The 9,392-nt window shown below is 36.1% G+C and overlaps 1 long non-coding RNA gene across 1 annotated transcript in view; it reads right to left on the reverse strand.

Annotated features, from left to right (window-relative positions):
• Positions 1-613: 613 nt before the first annotated feature.
• The window catches only part of LOC128247809 (uncharacterized), a 23,260-nt gene continuing 14,481 nt past the window's right edge, over positions 614-9,392 (reverse strand). The window contains exon 2 of the long non-coding RNA XR_008264119.1: positions 614-7,023. This is a non-coding gene — a long non-coding RNA (uncharacterized LOC128247809). The remainder of the gene's footprint in view (positions 7,024-9,392) is intronic.

The following is a 9,392-nucleotide window of genomic DNA, read 5'->3' on the forward strand; positions in this document are numbered from 1 at the left end:
TATGTGTGTATATATATATATATATATATATATATATATATATGTACTCTTATCGATATTAGTCCTGCATTTACTGCACTTTTTTCTTCTATCTCAGCTCTTCATACACTGGATATACACATACATATACATAAATGTATATCCAAGGCATCCAGCCATAAAAACTGTGCCAAAACAGACACAGAAGTCTGGTGTGGCCCTCTGCCCAGCCAGCTCCTGTCAAACCATCCAACCCATGCCAGCATGGAAGATGGACGTTAAACGATGATGATGATGATACATAAATGTATACTATTGGGCTTCCCTTTTTAAGCTCTCCTTCTCTTCACCAGATGTAGCAACTTTTTGAGTAATGAGTCAATATGGGTACCTCTATGCTATTGTTTGACCTGTAAGAAATATTACCCAAATCTCCACCAAATCACTGAAAATAAGAACAACATACTCTTAGATATGCAGTCAGCTTCCCAAGTAACAGGAGCCTCAGGGATATGATTTCCTGTTATTGGGAATCTTCCATTGTCTAAATTTTTTTTCTTTTGTTTAGATCTATTTATTATTTAAATTAAAGGATTACAGTAAATAAGAAATAGAGACACTTTAAAAACCAAACCAGTTTATGTAATGAATGTCTCTTTATTTGGTTGTTAAATGACAAATTAAGTAACTTAAACCAAAGAAAAAAAAAAGAAAAGGTATGAAATTAACTAAAGGAGAAAACAAATCATTTTCAGATTTAAAGAAAAAAGACTATCTAAGTTTAACAACATGATTTCATTGAAAGGGTTTGTAACAGAATGATTATCCACCTGTAAAATATTGCCTCAGAATATAAATACAACCCATGCCAGCATAGAAAAGCAGATGTTGATGACAAAGATGATGACGGTGATAATTATTATTATTATTATAAAATAAAGTACCAGTCAAGTACTGGAGTCGATGTAATCGACTAACACCCCCCCTAAAATTGCAGGTCTTGTGCCAAAACTTGAAACCATTATTATTATTATTTTTTTTTTTTGTTTTTTTTTAAAATTTTTCTTTTTTTTTTAGGTAGCGGGCAGGCAGAATCGTTAGCACACCGGGTGAAATGCTTAGCGGTATTTCACCTGTTGCTACATTCTGAGTTCAAATTCCGTCGAGGTCGACTTTGCCTTTCATCCTTTTGGAGTTGATGAAATAAGTACCAGTGGAGCACTGGTATCGATGCAATCGACTGTACCCCTCCCGCTAAATTTCAGGCCTTGTACCTATAACAAAAGATGATTATTATTATTATTATTATTATTATTATTATTATTATTATCATTATTATTATTATTATTATCATTATTTATTATTATTATTATTATTATTATTGTTATTATTATTATTATTGCTATTACAATTTTCAAAATGCTGTTAGGTTTGTGCTTTCCATTGTAGATACTGTTATTTTGAAAGTTTACTTTATAGTATGTCAAAATACATACCATCTATTTATTACCTTTTTTTTCTTAAAAAAATGGGAGAAAGATATATGGGCTGATCATGGGTGGAATGTCTTTGATCATAGGTCTAATCAATAAAGACTGATCTGGAATGACACAGTAACTATACAACAAAGTGATCAGACAAAACAATCTAGGTGCTATGTGCATCTTGGGTAAACATACACAGTATTCTCATCTTCACAAGTAATAAACAAAACGTGCTTCTTTGTGTGTGTGCGTATGTATGTGCATAATGTGTCTGTGTGTGTGTGTATTTGTGTGCATGTAAATCTTTTATCTTAATATTCTGGCTAACAAACTCTGATTACCATAAGGTGTCATATTTTTTTTCATCTTCTTATGATGTTTACATCTGATGTATTTTTGATATTACATTCTCATTGAATATCATCTTAACTTTAAAAGGAAGAGAAACAAAAATTGACTGCAAAAAAAAAAAAAATACATTTCCCATATTTTTGCATGAAATTTACCTAAAGAACTTTCTAAACTTCTCAACAATATAATGCTCTTGTTTGTCATGAGGAATAATTATTTCAAAGAAGGATTTCTTTTTTTTTTTATTTAATAATAGTAATAATTATAATAATAATAATAATGAGCATGTCCCTTAGTGGCTGACAATATGTCCATCTCTGATCACAAGCAGGCGTATTTGGGGAGCATCATAGCCATGTGTTGAGAGGAATTCTTTGGGGTTTGGATAATTCACCCCTGGAAACATGGGTGTTTCATTCAACATCCTTAAATAATCCTTATTCAGGGAACTTTTGGGTGGGGTGCGTTGGGCTACTTGACCAGAAGAAAATTCTGCACATATGGTTGTCTTGCATGTGCCTGGTATACCCTTATCAGACGGGTAGTCATGATGGATATATTGGGCTTTGTATACTTGTACTCCAGTGTCACTTTGATGGCATGCATTGCTCTCTTACTCAATAATAATAATAATGATGATGTATCAGAACTACAAGAAATTATTCACATGAGTACTGACTACATCCTAAGGAAAACACTGTCAATCTGACAGTACTTAATTCTCATTAAACTCTTTCAAATTTTACAAATTTAGCAGAATCTTAGTTCTCAGATTCTGGTCTCTTTTAACCTTACAATATACTGTTGCTAATCATAGATAACACCCATAATAAAATGTTCAACTTGCTGTTACTTGAGGTCTCTGGATAAGTTTGGAACAGCTTGTATAAAACAAAGCAATGACAGTAAATAGTACTACTTATAATAATAATAATACAAATAATTTTATTATATTTGAAAACAACAAAAACACTGAATTATGATTTAGCATATTTTAACATTCTGGGTTCAAATTCCGCCAAGGTTGACTTTACCTTTCATTCTATCAGGGTCGATAAATTAAGTACCAGTTGCGTACTGGGGTTGATCTAATTTCAGGCCTTGTGCCTAGAGTAGAAAAGATTATATACATTTTCTGTTTTTTGAAATTTATATTTTATTTTTCATATTTACTGTTGCATCTAATGAAATACTCAAAAATGTATACAATACATTTTTTTCTGAATAATTCAAAGAATCAATCTGAATGTCGACTCAATAAAATTTATAATTTTATTACATGAAGAAAAAAAATTGGCAGTTAAAACTATTTTTCATTTGATGAGAGGAAATTTCTAATATTTTGTGCGAAGGTTTTCATTGGATAAACCAAAAGCTATGTTCTGGAAACTCTACAAAAAAAGAGAGGAAAAAAAAACAAACAAACAAATGTTTGATATTCTCTGTTCATTTGGAATATGATGTATAAAGGTTGTTTTATTAACTGACATTGATTGTTTACGTTGCACATATTGATAGAATAACTTTTTTGAGAAAGTAACTCTTCTTTCTGTTCTTTATTATTGTGGGCAAATAACACTGTGTAGCAAAATATTTATTTTTTTTTGCCTTTGGTCAGTAAGTGTTATTTTTTTATTTGCTTCTATCTAGAAATCAAGGGAAATGACTACTATTCCCTTCAAACTTTGCTTTTGTGACCTGGACATCAATGTTTTGAAACTGACCTATTTTCCATTACTCTTCAGACAGATTCAGCACTGAATTACTGAGGCAGAAATATCGTTATAGTAAATATTCTGCTCAATACCACAAATTTGTTTGTCAGTTGCTTGATCTTAACCACTTGACCATGTTCTTTAGAAACCAAACAGGGAATTGGTTGCATACACTTGGATCTGATATTTTCAAACTTCTACCTGTTTGGCTCTATGAAGAACAGTGTTTAGATAGTGTGAAAGTGGCTGTGATGAAGTGGGTACAACAGTGAGTACCTGAATTTTTTTTTGAAAGGATTAAAGAGTTGGGTTCGAGACGGTTCAAATGCATTTCTTATGATGGAGATGATGTTGAGTGTTAGCATTGTATACAGGAAGAGTTACTCTACTAAACTGTGCAATTTGAACAACCTTTGTCATTTTATGCCTACTTTTGTATTACTTTCAGTATAAATCTCACATGTCCCCTTCATTTGCTTTTGCTATATTGTTTTGTGCCAGCGACAGTCATGTGTTTCACTGGTACTTAATTTATTGACCCCGAAAAGATGAAATCCAAAGTTGACCTTGGTGGAATTTGAACTCAGAATGTATCAACAGCTGAAATACCACTAAGTATTTCGTCCAGCATGTTAACAATACAGCCAGCTCGCCGCCTCATAGATTTACTCATATTAAGGTACTAAATTGGCTATGTTGTAAGAGTGTTGGACAGAATGCCTCACCAAATATATTCTGACGCTTTGCTTTCTGAGTTCAGATCCTACTGAGGTCAACTTCATCTTTTTTTCTTTTGGGGTTGGAGAATGTTAGAAGGCTTGGAGGGATGCTTTACAAGATCTGCTCCAGCTGTTTGTGTTTTATCAGTAACACTTGCAATGACACTTGGGCTAGGCTGTATCACTCCTAGTTGGTGGCTTTTCCTTTGGATAAACATCGGTGGCATGGGGAGTGGAGATGTACATGCATGAGCAACTGTCAGTCTACCTCAGAAATATTGCTCAGGTTTGTGCGTACTTGTGCAGCTGTGTGGTCAGCCTTGACTGATGATGGCCTATCATACTTGTGTTAATGAGCAGGATAGGTGTATTTTCTTCTGAACAGAATATTATTCTATTAGGCCAATGAGGGAACCTCCACATGGTATGAACTTCTAGAAATTGCTGCCAAAACTCCCTTAAATCAAACAACCACCACCTTAAACAAGAAAGAACTAATTGGATAACATAGTCACAATAATATCATAAACTCTTTGTTCCCTATGGAGCATAGGCCATCAGCAACTTTTCCCCACTGTTCTCATCTCTGGGCTCTCCCTTGATTTTAAATTGTCATTGTAAAGTGGCAAGTTGGGATAACTGTTAGTTCACCAAACAAAATGCTTAGTGGCATTTTTTCTATCTTTATGTTATGAGTTCAAATTCTGCCAAGGTTGACTTTGCCTTTCATCCTTTCAGGGTCAATAAAATAAGTACCAGTAAAGCACTGGGCTTGATGTAGTCAACTTATCTCTTCCTCTGAACTTGCTGGCCTTGTGCCAAAATTTGAAACCAATATTAAATTGTCATCAATGTTTCTGTAATTCTGCTTTCTCCTAGGTAAGAATGTTGGCCCTACACAAATCCATTTTACTGCTGGGAAGAGGTGGTCCATATTAGTCTGACCTCTTGTCTTTTAATCCTTTAGTGTTTAAACTGACCATATCTAGCTCAAATGTTCCAGCTGTTTTATGTTCAAACTGGCATGATTCAGGCTTTTACACCTAATCTACAACATTATTTTAAAAGTAAACAAACACACCATTGAAATTTCAAAGCTATAAGATAATGCAGGATTAATTCAAAGCAATATGAAGAAATAAGTATTACATTCAACAGAGTAATCTGAATGCTAAAGGGTTAATCTGTCCACCATAGGAGGCTCTATGAGAGGCTTGTGCTCTACTGGCATAGTTCTCAGGTTCATTGAAGCATACAAGCCTCTTCAGCATAACAAAGACTGGATCTTGTGGTAAACAGTCATAGATACTCTTAAAGAGGCAAAATGGTCACGGTTGAAACAAATAGTCTTAAAGTTGTACTGGGTCTAAGCAACAATAATAATTTGTTGCAGGTAATACTTCTCTGATTATAAGATATATATTTTTTTATTTGATAGTTTAGAGACTTGAATGACCTAAAATCAAACATTTGAACTAGAGACACAGTTTAACTCTTTAGCAATTGTATTACTATGCCAAATGCTATGCTGCATATTCATTCACGTGCTTCTGAATTAATCATGCATTATCTGGTAGTTTTGAGATTTCTATGATTGTTTATGATTTGAATGACATTATCAGCTAGGTGTGAGAGGCCAGATCTGGTCAATTTGGACATAAAACTGCTAGAACATTTTGGGCCAGATATGGCCAGTTTGAATGCTGAAGCATTAATAAATTTGAGAATTGATGAGAGTCATTAGAAGTAGCACAGAACACCTTGTATTTTCTCCTGTGCTCTGCGTTCAAAACCTGTCATGATCAACTTTGCTTGTCATTCTTCCAGGGATTGATAGAATGAAGTACCAGTCTATTGGTTAGGTAATTTAGTAACTCAGAGTGGCCAGTGGCATGTATTTGAACAACAAAGATGAAGGATAGGGTAAGGGTAAGATCCCCTTTGATCATGAATGATCATTGGATTGCACCTAGAAAATTCCCCTCTGAGGCACAAGTTCGGGCAAGGTTGTTTATGGAAGACCAGCAGTTGCCCATACATATCAGCCTTCCCTCTCTATGCCACTGATGTTATCCATGTGCCTTAAATAATATACAAGATAAATTCTTGATTTACAATATTTACAAAATTACCCCTTTAGCATTTAAACTGGCAATATCCGGCCAAAATATTCTATTTACCCTATGTTCAAACTGGCTATATCTGACATCTCTCACCTACCCTAAGTGTGAGATGTCATTTTGAACATTAACATTTACATAATCGAAAACTAAGGTTACAAGATAATGCAGGATGAATTCAAAACAGTGTGCATAAATAAGCATTATATTTGACGGAGTAGTCCGAATGCTACGGACTTAGCATTTGTTCTGAGTTCAAATCCTGATGAGGTCACTTTTGTCTTTCATCTTTTGGGGTTGATAAAATAAAATCAGTGGATTGGTGGAATAGTTTGAACATTGGAGAAAATACTTTGCCATATTCTGGGTCCTGTGATCAAATCTGATTATTGTTTCATCCTTTGGGAGTTAAAATAATAGTGCAAGAAAGTAGATTGGTAAAATTGTTAAGTTGCTTTCTTGTTTTTCTTCCAGCTTTTTGCGGTCTGTGTTCTTTGATAAACTCAATCCAATCCATTATCTGGTTTAATACCATCACTGGTCCTTGGATATCTTTTACCAAAGTTCACTTTGCTCCAAGTATTTGGGCCTGGTTTTCAGTTCAAGAACAACTTCCTCCTTACCTCTCACCAGTCTTGGAAGTCTTTCTCCTCTCCTGCCAAAATATAAAGAGTCATGTTCACTCCTCCTTTCTCTGATTAAAGAGTGTAAAAAAAAAATAAAGGAAAAAAGAGAGAGTAAAAATTCATTCAGTTTTTCCACTTATGCAAATGTGAAATTGGATTGATACATAACAAAATAATCTTGACAGCTTTAAACAAAATTTCTAGTCTCCCTTCCACCCCGTCAGTTAAATACGGAGTTGCTTCCCTTCTTCGTATAAATGTTGAATTTCTGTGACCGTGCGTTGAGAATATATCGAACTTTTCCGTTATCTTTCACTTGTTTCAGTCATTAGACTGTGGCCATGGTGGGACACCGCCTCTAGAAATTTTAATCAAACGAATCGACCCCGGATTTTTTTCTTTTTTTTTTTCAAATTTTTATTAACGATTTAGTCACTGGCCATCTGAAAGTAATGGGACTGGGACAGCTCTGATGTTCATTTTGAACAGCTGCATATCAACAACTGTAGGAAAATCCTAATCGGGTAATGAGTTCTCGAAGGAAAGAATGGTTGATAGATTGAAATATGAAGCACATTTACGGTGATGAGAAAAGCTGAGATGGATGTGTCATGTAGGCACGGGTGAAGAGGGTACATGTACAGTTCCGAGGTCATTGTAGTGGTGTAAGTACAAAAAGCAGTGAGTTTACGTCTCTGTGGGTTAGAGATTGAAGAGGGTTGGTAATTGACTTGTTGCCAAAGCATGTTTAATGATGAGCCAATGAGAGAGTACTTTTATGTGGTTGCATGACTTGCTAGAAATAGGAGCCATTAAAAGCAAAGATAAATAAAATGAAAATAAACGATCTAAAGTAAATAAGATACAATGAGAGAGAAATAAGTATAAAATCACATCTTTGTTTCGGGGTTTGAAAGTTTTCAAATCTCCAAACAAATTTTCCTATATTCTTTCCTGCGTGGAAATACACTTCTCTCTCTCCACACACACACACACATATATACTAGCAAACACACCCGTCCTTTGGACGGTTTAAGTTGCTTTGGTGGTATTTTTTCACTTCGTTCCAGGTGCCACCTGAGATCAGCGAGCCGTTTGCTCATTGGTATCTCCCACGAAGTAAATTTGAAGGAATCGGTGTTCAGCGTTGTTGATAGGAAGAATAGAAGCTATCCGATGATAGGTTTGGCCCTGAATTTTGAAAGTTGGCATATAGGAGTCCTAATGAATGGTTTTATGACGGAAACTTGTCATCTGGAAGGCAGAGTTATAAGCGCGAATTTTCTGTATAAATTGCTGCGAATCAGGGTATTAACCAAGGAGTGAAGAAAGGAAAGGCTGAAGAGTGTTTTGCAGGTCAGGCAAGCGAACCTTTCCGTTTGAGTAGCGTAGGCCACTGGATTCTCCAACCCACTTGAGGACCTTGCAAAATGGACATATTACAGACATATCCCCTGTAACAGTCTCTCGATGAGTGGCGTAATCCTCGACAGGATCATAGTTGAGCGCCTTTGATGCTCATCGTCTACTCGATGGCTTCCAATAGCCATGAGCAAGAACCTTCCAATGAGCTTTAGACTGAAGTCTCATCATCCGATGGTTATCGTCATCTGCCAACCTCGCGGCAGAAGTGGATTCAGCATTGCGTGCTCGACAGATAGCACTCTTTTGTGGGGTTTCTGCAGTCATTGCGTCAGCAACACGCACTCGATAGGTTTTACGCTGTTCTGGAGTTGTTGCATCACTAGCAGCGGCAGCTGTTTTCAACAGTCTACAAGACCTCCGGTCCTCAGTTTCCTTAGCCTGCCAGGCTGCTGCCTTGCCACTGCAGAAGACTTTCTGCCAATGCGTGTTCTCTTTTTAGGTGGCATGCTTGTATTATCTGGAAAAGGAAAATGGGTTTTAGTGTACACAAGTGATTATCGATTCTATTATAAGCTAACAAAAGCCCCTTTATTCTGTCTTCTCACATAGCCTGCGCATAAAGTAACTGTAATGTATGCGTGCGAGTAGATGTAATCGCCTTACCTCGGTTTTCCTTTCGTCGACTGCGAGTCTGTCTTGTGGTATCCGATCCTTGAAGCTTGCCCCGACCCAAAGAACACTAGGAATAGCAGCTGCTTCTCCCAAACCTAGACCGTCGCTTAGCAGGTCCTCTCCTGACCACAACCCAATTCGAAAAGGGCACGAATCCCGATCGAGGCTCCCTCTGCCCTTCTTCCTCTTCCGGTCAACTCGCCCTTCCGGTCAACTCGCCAGTCACTGACGTCATACCACAGTAACAACGAATGCCGCATTAAGTGAAATGGTATGGAGCTTTCTGAAAGAAACGTAAAGCTTTCGCTAGTGGAAGCAAAACTCTTATTTAAAGATTGATTCTTTGGGACAAATCATATGC

Source organism: Octopus bimaculoides, chromosome 5 (genome assembly GCF_001194135.2).
Source record: "Octopus bimaculoides isolate UCB-OBI-ISO-001 chromosome 5, ASM119413v2, whole genome shotgun sequence".
Classification (NCBI taxonomy): domain Eukaryota; kingdom Metazoa; phylum Mollusca; class Cephalopoda; order Octopoda; family Octopodidae; genus Octopus; species Octopus bimaculoides.